General features: G+C 42.1%; 1 long non-coding RNA gene across 2 annotated transcripts in view; it reads left to right on the top strand.

Annotated features, from left to right (window-relative positions):
- Positions 1 to 22,102, top strand: part of LOC115496207 (uncharacterized) — a 94,276-nt gene that overhangs the window by 43,963 nt on the left and 28,211 nt on the right. The gene's annotated exons all lie outside the window — the stretch shown is intronic.

Genomic DNA, 22,102 nt, shown 5'->3' with positions numbered 1-22,102 from the left:
AGCTTCAGTTCAGACCATTCAGCAGTAGCATGGCAGGCAAAGAAAAATAAAGAAATCATTAGTGTGGCTTTGTTATATTGATGGAAAGCTATAGATTTGAAGTATATCCCTCCTGTGATATTAAGGGATAGGTAAATGGGATACACCACTGCATGGTAGCTATGGCTTAAAATCAAAGCATAAACAGCTGGACAAATGTGCATTGTAGCCAGATAATCTAAGGAAAGCAGAGTGCTACATGAACACACCCAACTTGGAAACATGGCAAGGTACTTTCATTTGAATTTGAAGTGTACATTAAAATGTCATTATATGCAAGCACTGGGACCACAGCCCTTATATGGAAGCAGTGGGATTGCAAATGATTAGAAGGGAAGAAAAAAAAAGATTAATTCCTGGTAGAAATTTTCCAAACAGCTGCAGCTAACATATAAAATAGGTGCTAGAGTAACTGTGTGATGCTAGTAGAGACCTTCAGGAAGAAACTCTTTGTCTGTACCAAAAATAAGTGAACAACGAAGCCCCTCTGTGGCTAGATGAGAGAAAGCGTCTGAAGAGGGGTCTTGCCATTCATTCTACCTCATTACAGGTATCTGACTGATAGCAAAGCTGCATCTCAGTGCAGCAGCTCATTAGTAAGAGAAGACTCTGACATTAGTTCAGATGTTGATCGATGTGACTGGTAGTGTGAAGTCAGGATTTTGTTGTCAGATGGAGCTTTATCATCTGCATTGCAGCCTGGTGTTTTACAGTGGAGAATCAGTATAGGAAGAGTGTGTTAAACTGTTTGGGGGTTTAATACCTACCCAGCCATTTTCTTATGTTGCAGCTTCCTTTACCTACTATATCATAACAGGCCAGGTGAAAAGATCATGAAAAGGCAAAGCACATTTTCAGAGCTGCCTCCTAGAGCCCAGGGCCTGCTCAACGCCGTGTGTTATGTGACCTGAGAGATGGAAAGTTAGATCATGGCGCTGTCTCAAGTGCCTAAAACACGCCCATATGTCCGTGCAGCCTGTGTCAGCCCAGCTCTCTGGTGGGACTAATATTGCTGTTATTATCCAGTCTTTTGACCTAATGCCTCATGACAGAAGGGAATAGTCTCGTGTATCTGTGTTCTATTGGAGCATTAATGGCAATTTCCAATTGTTCAGCATTAAAAGCCCATCAAGCATGATGTGGCCTTCCAGAGGGCTTTGTCCTTAGCGTTCTCTGGAGCGCCCTGCCCCCGAGCAGCTCTGCTCCCCCCGCTCACAGTGCTCTCCACGCCTGCTCTGGGGGAACTTGCCATCTGACTTCATGCAAGGATTTCCTTGGCAAGATCTTTTTCAGCTCTCCCGTTCTAAACAGTTGATGGTTTCCTGCAACCCCTCGGACCTACACTTCAGTTTCTTGTACACTGCAATCAAGCTCCCTCTTCTTTACTTGTTATGAGCCAGCACATGATGGGTGAGCCCCCAGCATGCCTTGAGGTATAGCAAGAGGAATGGGGAAGTAAAGACAGCAGATCTACTTCAGTAAATTAGCAGCAAAAGCAGACGCTGATGAGGAAGTTAATTTGAATGCCATCATTTTAACTGTTCACTATGGAGTAGTTCTTACATGGCATTTATATTTAAGTCACTTTATTATGTTATTCCAGCCATGTGAAGATGTACTACGAATTTACCAGCTCAGGCACAAAATCTATTCACCCATCCTTTTCCAAGGATTGATAATGGACCCCCTCCCTTTTCCTCCTTCTTCCCTTAAATTATTATATTTTGCCTGCCTATCAAAATAAATCAGTCATGTTGGGTAAATAAAATTTTGCAAGGTCGCAGTAGAGAGAATGGCAGAGTTGTTGGTTTGGGGTTGGTTTTTATTTTTACATTTTCTTGCCATTGTTCTCTGCAGAAGATTTTGTGTTCCTTGCTTAAATTTTGCGTGGTAACCATCTTACTGAATTTTGACACATGTCACTTTGATGCAATTCTGTCAATGCAACATAATTTTTCTTCTATGGAGAATTTTAACAGTATTTCCTAGTTTTTTTTAAATGAAATAATAAAGGTAAACATAAGGCATGCTTTAGATCACAATTTTATTTTTGTGCCCCTAGTTTCAAAGTTATTCTTCAGGTTTTTGCACTCTGGAAATTTTAACCAAATAAAGCTGTTCCAAATGACATTTCATGGTGGTGTTTGTACCCAAACCACCACGTTGGTGCTGGGCACTCATTGGGGCCTGGGTTGAAAGGACCAAACTCTGCCTGAGAGAAAAGACCAATGGCAGCTGGACAGGTTACATCCTGCTCCTGGTCTCCTCAGGCCTTTAGGTACTTCAGGATCAGCAAAAATGATTTAACCATTTAACCATTGCCCACTTGTGCTGCAGCATGTGAGGGGCTCTCTTTCACTGACATGTTTCAAAAGGAGCACTATGAAACCTTATTTACTGCCAGCATTTCTGGGTGTCTTATGAGCCACCCACCCACAGCTTTTCCTGCAGGAGGAATTTTTCTCCCCTTTGAGAAACAGCTTATTGTGATACAGCTTATTCCAACATTTGCCCCAAAGCAAGGACTCACTTGTGCATTTTGCAAATGTGTTGTTTTGGGCACCTTACCTGTTTATTTTCTATTAAAAAATCAATATGACACTTGTAAAAGCAGCTCTTTTCCCCCACCTCCTTGCCACCTGTGTTGTCAGATATGCTGAAAATCAAAAATAAAGCAATCAGTTATTTTAAGCCAAAGCTTAAAAGGGTATTAATTCAATGGGATAAACTGCAGTTAAGAAACTTTCATCAAGCAAGCTGGGTTAGGTGGTTAAAAGAAAGAAAAAACCTCTAGAAAACATACAGTAGGTAGCAGTTTATGTGTCAAGAAAACTGAGAGAAATTTTGACACTCTGATGTCTAGCAGATAGCACTTAAATCATTTTTCTCCAAACTTCAGTCATAAAACTTCAAAGAGTTTTAGCCATAATACAAATTTTTAGACTAAGAAGCAGTGTTTGAAGTTATTTTATAGGATTTTGCTGTAAGGGCTCCAATTGATTTGTAGTAAGATAAAAGAAGAAAACTTTATTTTCGAAGCTTTGTCGGAAAAAGCTTAGCTTCCATTGGCCGTTTTGCCAATATGCCTTGAGGGGATGATGATGTCGACACGGATATTATATGCCTATACGAACTGAACTGAGTTTACACCTCCTGCTGTTTGTGTTATGGTTAAAATCTGTCACAAAACTGGCAGTGATTTATTAAATGTTTAATGAAGTAAGACAAAAACTTCAAGAACTACAAACAGAAAAGTAGAACATCACATTAAAGTATAATAATATAGGTTACACTTCTGATTTTTTCATATTTCTTTTGCTAAAAATGTGAAAAACACAATTAGAAATCAAGGCAGTATCAAAAGATTATGGGGTGTCACAGATCAGTCTACCAAAGGTTGTGCTTTGCTTGTTCACTTTTTTCTTTTTAAACAGAGGAATGAAAAAAAGAATATGAAATACCAGTACGCTCACAAAAAAAACAACAAACCGACACAAAGAAAAACTCAAGCCGGCATATGGAGTATCAAGTCTCAGCCACAGAAAATTTTCCCTGTTTTCAGAAGAACAATAATAAATGTGACTCAGTGCTATTTCACTATTGCTTCATGTCCCAGTTAGAAGAATATTCTGCTCCACACCACATGTTTTAATGATTTTTTTTAATAAACTGGTTTTAATTTTAACTAATGAACTTGATTGAAATTGTTATTTATGTAAAAAAGTAATTGTTGAATGCAGGAATTTATGTTATTTCCCAATAGCTTTCAAAAATTATCATTACTCCTGATACAGCTTTATGTTTTCCACATTATAATAAAAGACAATATTTGTATAAGCCTCCTGCCTGTCAGTGTGGGTAACTGTTAAAGCTCGGTAAGTGAAATCCTGCACTTCTTGGCAGAGATTATTTACATTTCTTTGTATAACAGAGACTAAGTCTATACTTTAGGTTTAATTATTTTTATTTTAGAATGTAATTCCTATTATTTGATTTGCCTGATTATTTATGTATATCCTGAACTAAAAATTCATTAAACACAGCAGGAGGGGGTTTAAGAGTACAAATTCATGTTTATTCTGTTACTTAACTCAAAGGACATCAGCCATCAATGCATCCATACCAACATGGTAATTCACAGAGAAATTTATGGTGAACTGTGTGGGGCTGTTATGCCTCATGAACCCCAGAGGGTTAGAGTTGCTCCATAGGCTTCCTCCTCCCCATTCTCCCTTTTCCTCAGCAACATTTACAAATCCAACATTTTCTGGCTCTGGGAAAGCCAGCAGAGCAGCAGAAAGCAGAACTGCTTTCCAAGCCCACCTTCTGGTCTGCTTTCCAGAAGGGTTTGTCCTGGTCTGTTCCAGTTTCACCTCTCAGACCTCCAGGGTACCAGGGTAACCCCTGGCCAGCTGGCCCTGACAGAGCCAAGCTCTGAGTCACCTGCTTTGTATTTCTGTGCACCACAGAGGGGAACATTAATTTGTTAAATAAAGAAGGTTTTCATACAGTGAAGATAAGCACAACAGCCATTGTCATTGACAGACTTCTCCTATCATGAATGACTCAACCTTTTCCCCCTTCTTACCCTTTGCAGCAGCCCAGGATTCAGCTCTGTTTGCAGGAGTTTTGGCTCTGCTGCTGAACTGAAAGTCCTAGGTTTTAAACTGTATTGCCTCCTTTGCAATATTAGTAACCAAATTAATAGCAACAAACCCAGAAATTTCAGTAACAAAAATAACAACATAGCAGCAACAATGATAATAATAATAATCCCCCCAAATAAATTTTAATAGGCAATCCTTTAATTTTTCTACTGCTGCTGCTTGTTCCCTGCTTGTTGAGTGAAGGGGTGGGTGGAATTTTGCCTACAAGGGCTCAGCAGCTTGAGGGTGGTCACAGAGGAGAGCCATGTTCTGAGCTACTTATCACGTAAATTTAGATGTGGGGAAAAAAGGTTGTAGCTGTTCATTTTTGCCCTCACTACTGGATGTCACTGCCTGTGGCTAGGGCAGAAATATTCAAGGTTGCCATAATGCAGCACACAAAAAATAAAGGTGGATGACATTGGAGATATCCTTAATCCCTGGCCTTATATAAACTAATCAACTGGGATTTTAAAACAGGTATATTCTTTCAGCTAGTTTTTAATCAAGTGAGTCTCATATTCCCTGTAAGATATAAATGATCACAAAATAATTCATGATTCTTTTTCTTTTTTTTGTTAAATTTTGCTTAAAGAGCAAGACATAAATACTAGCTGCATGTTTTGCTATCAACTCTGATTTTTTTCAGCCAGCTATGTATTGTCAGAGGTTTTCCGGCACATAAAACAGTCCATAGCAATTGGCTCCAGGTGACTATTCTTCTATTCTTTCTATATTTTCCCCCCTCACATGTGTTTGTGTTGTATCAGCTTGCTCATTTCCCCAGTTCCAGTTCCATATTTCTGGCAAGCAAGTTACACCTGTCTGTTTGGGACTCTCCTTAAGGGGCCCTGGAAAGAAGTGCAGTGTTTCAGACTTATTTCCATAATTGAAATGGATTTTAAAAATATGATATTGATAAAAGTTTCTTTTGCTTCCCCTGGTCTAAACATTTGAAAGAATGTATGTGTTTGTAGAAGCTAAGGAGCATTAGTATGAAAGAGGATTTCTGGACCCCTCATAGGCAGCAGGGGTTTGCAGAAGGTAGTGTCAACTTCATGTTTCTGAGCTTTTGGACTGTCCATTTTGTAACCTTGGGCCTCTCCAGACTACCACAGAAAATAAAAACTATCTTCAATTTGTCTTCAGTCTCATAGAAATCAACATGGGGAGTCTTACATTCCTCTTGTAAAAGAAAAATGTGACACCTTCTTCTATTAAAAATGTACGCCCTTAAAAGAAAAAAAATTAAAGGACAAGCTTGACCCGGGGCAGGCAGTTCTGCGTGCTGAGAGGCGGTGGAAACCTTAACGCCAGCCTGGCCTGACAGCAGGAGTGCTGTGTGTATGGCCGTGCCTTAAAACACGGGCTTGAAATGAGACTGGGCAGGCTCCTTGTAGCTGTTCTTTGGCCAGGGAGGGAGCGGTGCGCTCCCAGCCCAGCACGCCTGCTGCTCGCTCCGGTTTCGGCTCCGGCCCCGGGCCCGCTTCCCGCCCCGCCCTCGGCCCGCCGGCCCGGGAGCCCGCCCGGCCGGGCTGGCCATGTGCAGCGCTCCTCGCCTCCGCTCCATCCATGGGACATCTAGCGGTGGGCTCCCAAACAGCGCCGGGAGCGGCCCCCGGGAGCGGCCCCCGGGAGCGGCCCCCGGGAGCGGCCCCCGGGAGCGGCCCCCGGGAGCGGCACCGCCGCGGGGCTCCCGGGCTGCGCAGGATGGCCCCGGGCTGGGGCACGGCTCGGTGACCGCTCCGGGCACGGGGCATCAAACCTCAGCGTCTGAGGGCTGGACTCCTCGGCAGTGCTCTCCTCCTCCTCACACGGGCCGGGTGGGAGCCTGGATGCACAGGTGAGCCACCAAAAATGCAAACAGGCGTCACTTCTGCTTAGGCATTGACACAGCTGCAAAATTACGGGGGATGAAGGCATACGACATGTTGTTGGGGGTCTCCTAAGATGAAAAATAACGTCAGGAACACTTGAAAGAACACTAAAAATATATGTGATGTTAAAAAAAAAAAAAGTCTTTAGGGGATTTGGACTTTAGGCTGAGCGTTTTCTTTAGGAGGATTTGTTTGGAGAGCAGTTATTTTGCTGGCCTATTTATGGAAAGCAAGTTCCACCACTAATGTATGTGGAGAGTCACAGACACTTTGATAGTATCCTATCTGGCCTATTAATGACTTCAGCCCTGCTTTTATAGTCTGTACTTCAGGTATTCATTTTTAAGGAACATAAAATTATAATGGGACAGGAAATATCATAGCTTTCCTATCCATGTAGGCTTGTAGAAATTTCAAATAGCAGTGTACTTACCTAAACTATTCTTCAAGGGTGACCTCCACCACTGCTCTTGCCTACATTTCTTGTGTATCTCCAGCTCCTAGTCACTCTGAGGTTTAGATGTGCCAGGTGTTCAGTCCCAGCTTATCTTTATAAAATGACAGCAAACTTACCCCTTGGCATTCAGCTTTGCTCAAAATTCAGTTCCCGAAAAGAGCTCCTGTTTATTAGAAATGGACTTCCAAAATCTACAAAATCACACTTCTCTCCTTGATTTTTGTGTAACTATAGACAGGAGAGCCCTGTTAATCGGAGCATGGTGCCAGAAATGCCAAGGTCACAGGTTTGATACCTGTATGCACCATTCACAAGGCTTGGACTTGATGGTCCTTCTGGGTTCCTTCCAACTCAGATTATTCTGTGATTCTGTGTCCATTAGCAGGTTAATGAGGTAGCAACGATTTAAATTCCAAAGGTCGTAATAGATTTGTTTCAGCATGAAATGTAACTGAGTGTTAAAATCTCATCTCTCTATGCCAGGATACCCGAGTGCACCATGCTAATTATTGCTAAAAGAGCTGGCCTGTGTCTCCTGATTAATAAACAGACAATTCTTCCAACAGAACAGCTTTCCTCTGGGAGTTGTTGGGGCACGTTGGCCACGTGCAGCCCCAAAATCTGAGCTCAGCAGAGGCAGACCCAGAGGTAGACCTGGCTGGGCTGTGGGATCCCAGAGCTGACTCCTTGGAAATGGATGCTGATTTGGAAAGAGATACATTCCATGTCTTTTAAATGAAAAGACTGAGAGTACTCTTTCCTTCAGAAAAACTGTAGGATATTTGCTGCCCTGCCTCATAAGGGTTGTAGCTACATTTTTTTACTTTGCCATTTTGGCCTGGTAAACAGTTACACCTCCGTGTGGTATTACGGCACAATCTGAAGAGGGAACTACTGCAGAGTGTTACTAACAAGAAGAGGATGGGCTTGGAAAAGACACAATGTGGATTCCCACACACTAACATTGTGCAGAGGCTGTCTTCTGCAGGATTTGCTTGTGAACCTCCCTCTATTAGCTCCCTGGCTGTTACTGCATCCTGCTCTGCAGAGCACTCACTTCTGCACAGGCACTTGCACCTCCTGTGCTGGCATCACCCTTGAGGAATCTTCACTGCTGTCTGTGGGCTGAAGGGCTTCATAGTGCTCCTTGCCTGAGCCACAGGTAGAATGGTGCACTCTTTTTCCCCTCATCAGTCCTGGCAAACTGCTTTCACCCAGAAAGATTTGGACTGGCACAAGAAAATATGATTTTCATAAAAATTAACATCCTCTACTAAAAAGATTTGCCCCACGCCAAATGTTCTTACTGGGCATGAATACTGTAAATTACTGTTATACTGTGAATAGAAATACATTCACATCCTTCTTTTCACCCCTGCTGGAAAAACCCCCTAAGCCTTCCATGAGCTAAGGGAGGACTGGCAAAGGCAGAAACCAGTCCCAAAACTATGCAAAAATGCTTTGTGGCCTTCCTGTCACCACCCAGGTGGAACTCAGAGCCAACACATGTCTGCTCAGGCACATGCTGAACCACAGCACTGCTCCACCTCTGGCAAGGCACATACATCCAGCCCAAAATGTCTAAGGATGTCTCCATTAGTTTCATTAAACTTCAATTAGTGCAATAACACAGAAGAGTTCATTCCTCTGCAGTTACAGATATTGATAACAAATTCTGATGCCTCAAATGCTTTCACGGTGCATAACTGTCTATTTCGAGCCAGCTGTAGTTGCAATCCTGGTAACAATGTCAGACCCACAGGCAGAAAGCATTGACTGATGATTTAAGTCAATATACATGACATTAATGAAGGTATTGGATAGATTTTCTAAGGGAAGCAGTGAGTTTTTCACATTTTTAGGGTTTGGGTTAATCTTATATCTTCCCTGAATTAAGGGGCATCAATTTGAAATGCTATAACCTGTAATAAATATTCTACAGTGCCTTGAAAACTTACACAAGATGCACTTTTCTATGAGGAGTATTTTGTTCCTCCTGTAGGCTTTTATCTGGCTAAATTTGCTCAATATATTAATTAAATATAAACTTCAAAGCTGATCTAGCAGTGTTCATCGACCGACAATAGCTGATGCTCAAGTATCCTCTCTTAAATGCATTGTTCTTGTTCCTCTGTAGTACAATACACAACCAAAAGGGATTCATAACTAATCTTCTTAATTTTAGCTCTAATTCATTTATTTTTAATTAATTTATCTGGTTATCATCTGTCTGTTTTTAACAATTTATGTTTAAAATCACAACCTGTGTACAACTTTCCTCCCATGAAATCCAGCTGGGAACGCTGTCCTTTGGGGAGTTACAAAGTCCAGGACTGCATTTCTCCCTTTTTGTTGGGTAGGTCATTGCTTGCTGTCTCCATAAGCTGCTGGACCTGCAGTGTGTTTCAGAGGCAATCTCCTATCCACAGCTCATTCAAATCAGCCCAGAGCATCCATGCAGCCAGCCCTTGTTCCCACATCTTTGTGATGGAGCTGCCCCATCCAGTCATGGCTGGCTGTCTCTGATGCCCCTCCACTCTGAATAGGAAGAGAGAGCTGCCCAGGGCAGTTCCTTCAGGAGCTGGGCAGAGGACAGCAGTGCACAGCGGGTGCAGTGCTGTGTCTCCCAGCTGCTGCAGGTCCTGCACAGCCACCTCTGTGGAGGACTGTGCACGGGATGGAGCATGGCAGGATGACTGCATGCAGGAATGCCCAAAACTTCCTAAGGACCTGTGATCAGAAGGGATGAAAATTCCACCAGGACAGGTGGGAGGAACTTGGTGGGGTCTCTCTGTCTCCACTGACTATTGAGGGAACTTTAATTGCTATTTTAGACCAAGTGTTGCAAGTGAGATGAATTCCCTCCTATGTTATGAGCTTGTGAACTCATTGCAAGGGTGGGAGCTAGCAGAGAGCCAGCTCTTCTGCAGTAGTTGCCTGCATCCATGCTCAAACCCTCAGTAAATGCAAAGTACCTTACTCCTCAGAGGAAGTTCACTTTGCATGTACCACAGTAAGAACTTGTACACCTGCAATTACTGCCACTGCACTGTAAAATTATCCCCCAGCTGTCTCTTGGTATCTTATTCAGGTGCCCATACCTTTAATCTTGGTGTCTCCTGGCTCCCAGTTTTGCTAATGCACTGCCTCTTTTGCCTGCCACAGTTCACTGAGGCTGTGTACAGGTGTTAGATCCACCTGCATGAACAGCCTGAGGCTTCAGTCTTATCAAGTACAGAAAAACCTGATCCTTGCCTTTGCAATCCTCGTCCTCCTAAATTCCTGCTGACAGTCACCTGGTCTCTTAACTTCCAGTTACAGGTTGGAACTAAAGCCTGCTGATGCTGTGGGAGTCCTTCCATTGATTTCCACGAGCTCTGGATCATTGTTTCCTGTCAGCCACATACGTAGACAAATATCTGAACACCTTCACCTAAGCAGTTCAGACAATCAGAGTACTATTGCATTTATAGATTCATTAAAAAGAAAGACATTGAGAGAGATTATTTATTCTAATGCATGATTAAAAACAAACCAATGCCTTGTATGCAATTGGAAAGGGCTCAGAAGACATCTGTTTACCAATTTTGTCGTGGAACATCACCTCCACAGAAATAACTAAATCACCTTCACATTCCTTTCGGTGAAGCCATTAAGCCTAGAAACATGCTGGTTTGGGCAATACAGAAATCAAAGTGGTAGCACAGCAGAGAAGATCTGTGTTGAAGAACAAAAATCCACAGGCTGCTTCAAATATCAACAAGGAACCCTGAAATTTTCTATCAATTTCTTTTCATGGCCTTGTGACATTTTCAACTAAAAACTATATTGCTTAACATCAAGGCACTTTGAGAGAGCTTCAGTTGGAAAAGGTAATTTTTGAGTGAGACTCAGCAGAAAAAGGTAATTTTTCAGAGAGGTTCACTGGAAAAAGGTAATTTCAGAACCAATTGCTGCATTCTTTTGCTGTTATTTTGTCTCTTTTCTAAGTAGCCCTAATGTCATTCATGGGCACACTATGTCAATACATCAGTACTGGCTAAGTCGTTTGTGCAAAGTAAGTTTACAGAAACTGTAGCTTTAGGCTATGTTATTCCAGGACTGTGAAGATCAAACAATGCAATTTCACTTGGAAGTTTCATCAATTTTGCATCAATGTTGATGCCAGAGCAGGAGACCTGCTCACAGAATCATAATTTCATCCTACTAAAACTTTTGTTTTTGATAGAGAATCTAATTTCACATGATAGGTTATGCAGTAATACCATTTATTCATAATACCAGTCTACCAGAGCCATATTGCTTTGCTATAAACTGAGACAAAGGTAGGGAGGAATTTTTAATAGCTGATCTGAACCACATCTATTTATACTGGTTTGGGATATGAAGGGCAACAACCCAGTTTTTGAATGCAGATGTTATTATGTGTTATTTGTACAAGTGGAAGAACAAGAACAACAGAAAGCCCAGAGCTTTCATCTGCTTATTTTCTGAAAGCTTTGGAAAGGGAGTAATGTATTTCAGCTTTAATGGCTTGAAATAAAAATCTCTGAAAATTATTAGACCCCTCATACATGTATCCTTTGATTGTAGCTCTACAGAGAAATGAAGCAAGTCTTGCAATAAGAGACACAAAAGTTGATGTGCACATGAAGAAATAATAAAAAGCCTCACATTTTAAATTAAATAACAAGAACGACAGTCAACGAGTTAATTCCACCCTATCTATTATGCTTGCATATATGCTGTATATCAGAGTTTAATTCATTTCCTCTTTGCTACCTAAATACTCAGAAGAGAGTATCCTGTGTTCAGCATGTGGACTGGGCATTGTGGTGGGATCCTGCACACAACATCCACCTTTGGCACCTCTGTGGGGAGATTTGATGTGGCAGGATCATGCTAACCCAAAGGACAGGGACTTCAGCATTAAGCTGATCATCTTACAAACCTCTGTATTGGCTTCCTGCAGAAACAGGCTCAGGTACATCCCTCAACTCAGCAGCCCCACACAAGGCAGTAAACCACTCACTCCCTGGTGAGGAGTCTTTCAGAACTGGGCTGAGAGGGACAATAAAGCCTCACACTTCATTTAGAAGTCATTGGTTCTGTATTTGCTGCTATTAGGTTCACATACAGTTGTGACAGTGGTTTCCTGGAAGCACACAAACACAGGCATCCTCACACAGGAATCTATCAGGATACAGTATTGTAGTGGTTCAAATCTGTTTTTGGAAGTTCAGCCTAGCTAAAGGCCATATTCATTAAAAAGTTATGTAGCATTTATAGATTTCTTTTTTTTTTTTTTAACTACCCAGAAACATGTGGATGAACTTTTCAAAGTAAAGTATACGCTTTTCCAATCCATTACACTTCTTTTTTCCCTGAGCGCCAGCAGCTACCTTTCCGCCACGCTCCCAAAGATACACAGGGCAAAAAGGGGGCAGAAGTAATCTCAAAATCTATTCCCTCCTTCAAACACATGAGCTGTTGAACAATTATTAAAAGCAAACCTGAAAAGACAAGCCCATAGTGTAGCTGGCACAGGCGCCCTGCAGGTCATGCTCTGGGCACTTCCAGTTCCTGAGCACGGAGCAACTCTTCCTTTGTGCTGCTCTGGAAGGAGCAACATACACCAATGTGCCCTGGATTGTCCTGTCACCAATCTCACAGAGCAAAACTCGGGCCAGAAAGGGAAACAAGGGCCTGAAACTCTGGCTGCTGCTTCGACAGAGGCCTCTTCCACAAACATGCACATAGGCTCTACCTAAACAGTTTTCGGCAGCATTTTCTGTCACAGGGCTTGTTCCTTTCTGGGCAAATGTCCATCTGTGATGCTGCAGTTCTCAGCACACGCTCTCTTCCTTCTACCTTTACTTCTGCTGCCCTCACATCACAGCTTTGAGGGAAAGACTGGGATTGCTTACTTCCCAGACTGTTGATATGTCAAAATAACCTGCACTCCAAGCTGTTGCCTGATTCTGATTACCTACCTTTCTAAACTTATAATTTGAAGGATGAATATTCCTAACAGATCAGAAGGAAAAAAAATTTAAAAAGAAAATCATTCCAAGATAGAATTGAAAAATGCCTATTCAGAGTTTCAAGTGAGGTGGTAATTTCAATAAAAAATTTTATTTAAGACACAGTTTATGGGAAAGAATATTTGGCCTTAAGATGTAGGAATGTCCTGTGACTTGTTGCTGTAACACTGATGAGCTTGGTGGGTGACAACCCTGCCCAAGGTCCACACTGAATAAATCCCATCAGTGACATAGGTTTATCAACAGAGCCCCAGGCAGCAGAGGGAGGTGCCACCAAAGGGGCATGTGGAGCACCCCATGGCTCCTGCTGCTCTGCACCTCCACTCCTCTTGCTAAGGACAGCTTTTGCAGAGAAACCTTTCACTGTAAAACAGAACTCATACTGAGTGGAAGGGAACAAGGGTCTCAAGGCCTCTCAGAGCTTAGGAGGATGAGTCCCCTGTGCTGTGGAAGCAGCACAAAGAGCTACAGGGTGCCTCACTGCTGCTCTGGCCGGCATGGGCCGGGGCTGTGCGGTGTATCTGGGTGATTGCTGGTCTCTGCACAGCCCATCCCACATGCCAGTCACTTGGTGCAGAAAATGAACACCAGGAGGACAATTGATTAGTGAGGGAGGGCAAAAGCCTGCTGCACAGACTTAAGGCATTTTATTTTTGCTTTCTGGTTTCTTTTTATCTCCTCTTTCTCATGTGGCTGGCTGGGCTCCCTTTATTCTGCAGCTGTGGTGCTGAATGCTGATGACAGTGTGGCATTCATTTTAGGGGCAGTACATGCAGGCTGCGAATGTCTGACCTTTAGGAGGGAAAATGAGTGGAGACTGTGGTTTTATGGCTGAGAGATAATAATGCTTTACCTCTTGACACTTATTTGGGTGAGGGATGTCAATATACACCCAGCCCTTATGTGTATATTCCAGCAGCACAAAGCAAGTGTCCAAAGGAGCAGTAGCACACATAATTGATAGCTCCTTTGTGTTTCAATATTGTCCTATTTTTATGGGTTCTTCTTCAATCCTGTTGCTAGTTCTAGGCTGCTGATGAATTGATACTACTCAATCTCAGATGTGATACTATAAATATGATCCAAAGATGGGGCTGATGGCAGGACCAGAACTTCAGGTATTAGTGCAAAGTACCTCTCAAGAGTGTGTGCTGAAAGTTCCCCCATTTAGAGCCTTATCTCTTGGGTCCCAGGGGGAGTCCCAGGCTTGGTTACTCCCACGGACAAGCCATGTTGAATCACACAACAGGCTTCATTTCATCTCAGCACAAAGGCAGCCTCCAGGGATGCCAGCTATTAATTCCTAATCAACATGCATGCAAAAATGCAAGACTTTCACGAATGGCAGTACTGGGCCTGCCTAGGTCAGTATCTAGTCTTTGAGAGCCATTAACAGAGAGTCCTTAAGGAAGCCACGATGTCAACGTGCCCAAAAAAAGCTGATTTTGCAGAAGTGGTAAGCATGGAGATGTGGAACACCCAAACATGCCAATCACTTTTGAAACCTTAAGGATAAAAAGGTTGCAGTTTAGATCCAATTTAGAGGAAAATAAACACTTAATGATATTTAAAATCTTATAATATTATTTTAAAGTACCTTTACTATAAATATAGACAAGTGCATATAGAGGTATACATATGTACCCCCACATTTACATATGTATGTATATGTGTATGAATGTGCATAATATACACACATGCATACATATATACATATATATTCATATATAAAAACACAGTCTCAATAAGTTCCACCAATTACAAGGGTTTATTAACAGAGCGTAATGCAAAGCAGGGAAAGATACCTACAATATGTATATATAACATACATAAAAGGTGCCTATAACTTTAAGATACATATATTTTTATATACATATTAAAAAAAATATATATGGGGATGGGAGCAGGAGAGAAAAAGAGAATGATAGAGAGGTGATATTGGAAATGCAAACAGACCACCAGCCCAGGGGGTGAGAGATGTTCCCATTACTTGTCTGGAATACGCTGATGGCCTCAGCCCAAGTCCTGACAGACATGTCTGCCACGTCATTTCAGTGGCAAAGCTTGTCACAAATTGAGGGCACATTTGCTTGCAGACAGCAAATAAAGCCAAAGATTGAATGGCTATGGAAGCATTCTTATCCTGGCTATTAATTTAGGGTTTCTGGTATGTCCCAGGTCTACTGGCGGTGAGGACTATCGAACTAGCATCTGTCAAACCACACACTAATTGCACTGAGACAAATGGAAAAATATAATTTGCAGGTTTTGACACGTGGTAAAGTACAGTACGACGACCTGGCTGAGAAATACTTGATTTTGGTCTCTGCTTCCCATGGAAAGCACATTCTATTAACATTTATGTTTATAATTATCCTGCAATTTTATTTAGGTTCAGCTGAACAGAGGCAAAACATGGCACTTTTCTCACAGATCCGAGCAGCTGATGGGCAAAGGTTAATTTGTCAGTACATGGACACATTAGCTTGTCACATCTGTTATTAATTGCAAACAGATATATTAGTCTAATTAAACATTGCAAAGGACTGACCTAAATTGTTCAATGGTCTGTAGCTACATATATTCTGCTATTAACACACTTCATGTTTCATGTTTAGCTTTTGCATACTGATGAGAAGTAGCACTCTTAATTGTAAAGCTAGTTATGTGTCTCGCAGTCACCACTTAGTGCTGGTACAGTTAATGTGCTCCAAATGTAAAAATAAAACACATGTGACACAGCCATGTGAATTTTCTGTCAAATAGCAGCCATTCCTCCTCTGCCGTCTCCATTGCTCCCCTTCCTAAATGATTATTTTCCTTGGCAGCTGTCTAAGTGGCTTGTCGCAGTCTAATTTCAAACCTCATTATTAGGACAAACAGTTGTGGCGCATCAATAGCCCATCAGGATTAATTAAACTGGGAATCAGCAGCTGACTGTTAATCAGATCATTTGCAGTTGATCAGTGTGGGGACTATCATCAAGATATTACTGTAGTCATTTTTTATTATGTGTCCACAGCTCATAACAAACCCAGTAATGGCTTGATACAAAATATTTGCCTTGAAAACAGCAGCTTCTTAGCAAGTGTTGGGTAGTGCAATTACTGCTTCAAACAAGATAACCTCCAAACTGTACATTTATGACCTGATTCACTTTGTCCTGCCGGCTTTAGATGCTCCACTGCTTATTCCACATGGGAATAAGCAAACCTCTCCATTGGAGGAGTCTCATCTGGTCTTAAGGCACAGGATGCCCAGCAAATCACATCTTCTACACTTGGTCTCACCTTTCTAAAGCACAGTTCCCCTAAAATGCACAGATAGAAATTTTTTTTGTTCTAACACTCCTTTTTTCTATGTTAATTATCTAGAAGAAAATATATTTAAAATGCTAAAAGACTGTATCTGCACATATCATTTGTGGTCAATAGAATCTGTTACAATGACATGCAAGACCTAAGGAGTCTGAAAATCACTGCTGAAAAAAAGGCAACAGAGAGAAAGATAGTTCAATTTATAGCATATAGATCTTGCTTCAAAAATAAAATTAGAAGATATGTTCCATATCTTGCCTAAACACTTCCCAGACAGGTAAATAATTTTTAACTTCCTATGACAACAATTTTTAAAAGTTCATTGTTATAGAAAAAACTATAATCTGGCATGATTCAAAAACTATCTTTAGCTTGTAGAGTGGCTTTTCACAAAGAGAGCTTGTGCTTCTGGGAATGGCTCCCTATTTACTCTTTGAAGCAAACTCAAATACAAGTGAGAAGTTAGCAAAGGGCAGGCATACAGGGAAGTTTATTCCTGATGGAAATGTCAAAGTAGAAGGTTTCTGTATTGTATTTTTCTGTTGTGTGAACAGACAGAGAAGCGACCACAGCAGCTATTGAAAGATGACCTGAAGGAGTAAAGAAAGGAAGAAATTACATAATTCAAAGCATGTCCCTATCTCAGAGTGTATAAAACAGAAGGATGGAAACGCTCAACTTCATCATCACATAAACAGAGTCAGAGTGGAAGTGATATATTCACTCCTCTTTGCACTCAGGGGAGGCAAAATACAACTATATATTTATCTAATACACATATGGTTATTTATAACAAACAGTAACAAAATGGTAGTCTATGGGATTTGTGTGAGCCTGTAGAAAAAGAAATCCAACCAAGGTGAATTTCCTGAGAAAAGACAGTACCCAAGATATGGTAGTAGGAAGTATCATTTTTGATGCATGTCTACATGAAGACAGACAAGGAGGTACAAAAAGCTGCATGTCTGTGCACTATTTTCAAATGATTTTCAAATAAGCTGTGTATCAAACAGCAAGTTTTCTTGTTCTTATCTCTGCAGTCCTCATGGAATTGATGAGATATGAAAACTCCTCTGCATATTATTTTCAGTGATCAGTGGCTACTTTGAGGTGAGGCCCTTGTGCCCTGTAAATTCTTAAGGGCCCCAAGAGGTGACTTGGACTTTAGTTTGAGCCATGCTTACACTAAGGTTGGTTGCCCAAGAAAAAGAACAAACCTCTGCCACTAATAAGTTGCTAAAACTGAACACAGAGTGTGACAGCACCCTCAGACCTCTTCTTCCTCCCTGCCAGCTGGTGGCTCACCATGTTTCCAGGGTCCCAGTGGTCCTTCTTAATCTGTACCTCATTGAGGTGGCCATCGACAGCACCTCACCGCATTTCATTCCTTGTAGAATCCAAGATGAGAGAACAGCTGAAAAACAACAGTCAAGGCTGCCCCCAAGGCCTTGAGGAGAAAGGCAATGTGTGCTTTCCGCAGAAAATGGTACAATTTGAGCATGTTGTAAAGGCTCTGGCCATTTCCCATAAACTACACTTTAATGAGCATTTCTCCAAACAAAGCCAAGGGAGAAGTCTACCCAGAACCCTGTCTACTTGGGGTAGCAATGCTAATTTTAATATGTGCCTGGTGACTTCATTATCTGAGATTACAAAGATGGTTAAGTAAAATGACATACTCTGTGTTGTTTAGCCAACAGAAAATACCCCTTGGTGTGAGGAGTGTAAGGAATGTGTCATTCCTCAGTACATTATGGCAGAAAAAAGAAGCTGGTATTAGATGAGGAAAAATCCCAGTTCTGCTGTTTCTTGCCACCCTATCAGCCTCGCTGCCCTAGGCAGGAGCTGTATTTGCTCACACTGGAGGGCTGCCCCCAGACAAAGTACACACACGTGGCTGATAACACAAATGCCCTAGGCATTGTGGTTTAGGTGACAATGAGGTCAACTCTTTACATTATAGATTTATATAAGGCTCAATTTCTGACTTATCCTGCCAAACTAGAGGTGTTTGCTATCAGGAAACACGCCGAGAAATGTGTGTCTGCCTTTAAAGTATCCGACATGCCTCTTCTTCTTGATGATAATTGCTGCAGGAGCTGTGGAGGCTATGGTGACTAATGCTATGCCCATATGTTCTGGATGCAGCCAGTAGCACAATAATTTTTTTGTGAGCAATCTTTGATCAGCTTCTGACACTGATGAGATGGAAATTAAATTTTACATGCTCTAATGGCACTGTCTGGAGAGAGCATAGTGGAATTACAAAAAGAGACCCAGTGCAAGGGAACATACAGAATCTGTCTTTCTGCAGTCAGTAAGAGCTCACTGGCTGGTAAAATGCTTGTAGGGTGGAAAGGACAAACTTAGACCCCTATATTAGTCAAGTACTCCAAATGTATTTGAGAGTCTGACATCTGAGAGAAATTCACAATAAAAAAAGAAGAGATGGCCATATGGTTTACCTTTAATGATTGGCCATGTAAGTAATGTCCATCTGGATATGGAAAGCCATCAAATGCATGACAGTTTATGTTGTTTTAGAAATAGCTATGCATTTTTTAGACTACCTCTGGATCTGTGGGTATGCTTCAGCAATCTGTGTGCCTAATACTGCTGCTATAATACACAAACACCCACATACAGCAATGCTTTTCCATTGAAAAATGTGTGGCACTGCCTTTCTTTGAGACAGAGTAAGGTCTCATGGTCTACAGACAGCCTGGTCTACAGTTGGGGTCTACTCTGTAAAGAAAACTCTCATCTATGCAAACTCTCAGGCTGCAACACTGTTTGCAGCATTTCCTCTGGATCTTAAAATTATTTGGTCTTTTTCCACTTGAGGCCTCAAGTGGACAGGAGTCACAAGATGGTGCCTTCGTATTGCCATTGTAGTGGAGTTGCTGCTAACAAAACACCTGGCTAGCAGCTACCAGAAACCCACCTGCTCATCAGCTATGTGCCAGCCCTCCTTCTCACTCAGAAACAGTCTCACTTGGTTTTGTGTGATGAAGAGACAATGATATAGAGTCTAAAAAATGTAAGGAAAACAAAAATAGTAATGTTAGGTAAGAAAATACAAAGAAAAGAAAAGTAGATCATCTTCTCTGACTTCTTGCATTAAGACAGGATCTGGTATAATTAGATGATCATTCAAGGATATCTTTTTGTTTGGTGGCTCTATTTAAGATATGGTTTGCCTTTGGTGAACAACTTCATTTTGGGGAACAGCCAGGCCTCAGAGTAGGCCAAAGACGCAGAATCTTCACCCCCCATAGCAGAAAAATACTGCTACACTCTGCTGTCATGTCTCACCATGATGGAGAATCCTATTAGCCCAGTAAATAAATTGGTGGGTCTGAAATACTGTGTTGGCTCCTGGGTACCAAATATTTTGGTACCAGCTTTAGGAATAAAATCTGCTTGTCTAAGAAAAGCACACCAGTACTAACAATGACACCTTTCTGAAATCCAAAAGGGAGCGAGCCAAATCTGAGGGAGGTTATCAGTGAGGCTGTCACCTACCTCCCAGCCCAGCAGGGACTAACCCACCATTGGCAGCATCCTGTGGAACAGGGCACCCTGCTTGGGGTGTGGGATACCCAGACCTGGTCTTCCATGTGCTGGAAGCAAATCACCTTGCAAATGCTACTCCATGCCACCCCTCTCCCTTTCACCCCCTTTTCCCAGAGGAGATCCATGTCCTTACTGTGCAGGACAAGATGTTTGTAATCCCACGCATATAGTATAGGGAAACCTTTTTCCCTACTTATCCAGCTGTACCCATCTTATCTCCAATGAGCAGCTAACAAAGATATCTTAATCACATTCACTTGTAAGAAATGCAGATATTGACCTAAGCTCTGTACTTGTGACCATTTCTGAAAAGCATTTTCTGAGAACTTCACTAAAGAGATGCATTTAGGAGAAAATGCTTATGAATAAATAGTTGCAACCCAACAGGCTATTCAGTAAAGGCACATTTTCCTCTCCGGGGATTGGCAGCACCTTGCAGTTTCTGGATATCCTAGAATTACCTGGTTTTCAGGCTCCTTGGGAGTCTCCACCAGACAGCAGATACCACACTCATAAGGCCTTGTGCAGTTACAGTGCTGTAGCCAGATACTCAGCAGTAACATGCCATAGAAAACCTTGAAAGCCATGTCAGATATCCTGGGTGAAGGTTGTCACGCAATGCCTAACATCAAATGAAAACCTTAGGTGGCTCTAACATGGAAAAAAGAAATCTAGTAAAAGTAATCAAACTGCAAAACTCTTCTTTTTAGGCTATTTTCAGTCTGGTCCTGCACAATTTTCCCACTCCCACCTGAAACAGTAAAAAGGTTGGGGTGGGCAATACAGAAAAGGACCACAGAAAGAAGACCCAGCCCATTGCCAAGAGAGAAGACTGTGGGTAGAGGACAGCACAGATGGGAATAGCCTCCCAGCTGCAAGGGAGCAAAAGCAAATCAAACATCAAACATTCAGAGATCAATCACAAGAGAAGCTGGACAGCTGGTAAATCTGCTCACCCCTGTGGGGCTATTGCTTCTGAATCAGTCAGGGGACTTGGCTTTAAATTATCAGGCAAGGTGTGACACTGGTGCTGCCTGGAGGGGGATGCCCTGCGCTGAGCGGCACTGGGCACTGGTGTGGGGCAGCTCAGTGGCTGCTGGCTGAGTGGGTGCTCAGTGTGGCTGCTGCCAGCAGTGCTTGGCCATGCTCTTGTGACCACATGGTAAGGCCTTGCCCAGATGATGGCTCTGGCCAAGGGGAAGCTCAGAGAGGTAATGCCAACCCAGATAAATGTTTTGCCTTGCCTGGGAGTGGGTGATTGAAGTTAAAGTGTAAAACCTGGTCTATTACTGACCTTTTTAAATGCCTTCTTCCTTCCACCAGAGTAGGCTGGTACCCCCTCATTGCAGAAGCCACATTTTTGTGACAGCAGTACAGTGTGGTTATGATCAGGCAAATGACTGAAAATTAAAAAAAAAAAAAGTGGTACCACTTACCTGTCCATGTCCAACTCCTACGCTTCTCAAATTATTTGTTAATTGCAAGTGCTTGAGGAGAGGTGATGGAGGACTTAATGCTATGCTGTGTTCTGTGAGCCTATACAGCAGAGCAGCACAGTTGTGTTTTGCCTCATGCAGTGTTGATACAGGACTGGGATGTTTCTGATTCTGAATATTTATAGCTGTTAATGAATAGCGTGCAAAGCTGAAAGAGCAGAGCGTGATTTGCAGTTAACAGGGTGAGTAGGTGTTGCTGGCACCCAGAAAAAACGGAGGTGAGACTTGCACACTGGACCAGCATCCTAGGGAAGGCAGAGATGGGCACCAATTATGGGAGCAGATGAAGTTTTTTCTGCAGAGGGGCTTCCCTGATTATACCTATGCATTACGCCTGAATAGCCCTGCCAAAACGCAACTACAGATCTCAGTCATCATATTGCCCTAACAGAGTTTTGGGCTAGGTCATATTTTAAAGAGGCAGAGAAATCTTTCTGTCATCACACATAAGGGACTTACATTTGTGAGCAGATTAAACTCTTGACTGTGAGTCCAAAAATACGCAAGATACAGTCCTTCTTTTATGCCCTCTCAAATGAAACGTGCTAATAACAGACATTAACAACTGAAGCCTTTTAAGATGAAAAGGACTCTGTATTTGTTCTCTTCATGCTTGTTAAATGTTTTATGGTGACGCTTATTTACTGTCA

The sequence above is a fragment of the Taeniopygia guttata genome, chromosome 8 (assembly GCF_048771995.1).
Source record: "Taeniopygia guttata chromosome 8, bTaeGut7.mat, whole genome shotgun sequence".
Taxonomy (NCBI): Eukaryota; Metazoa; Chordata; class Aves; order Passeriformes; family Estrildidae; genus Taeniopygia; species Taeniopygia guttata.
The sequence above is the reverse complement of the archived record's forward strand: the minus strand, read 5'-3'. Positions and strand labels throughout refer to the sequence as shown.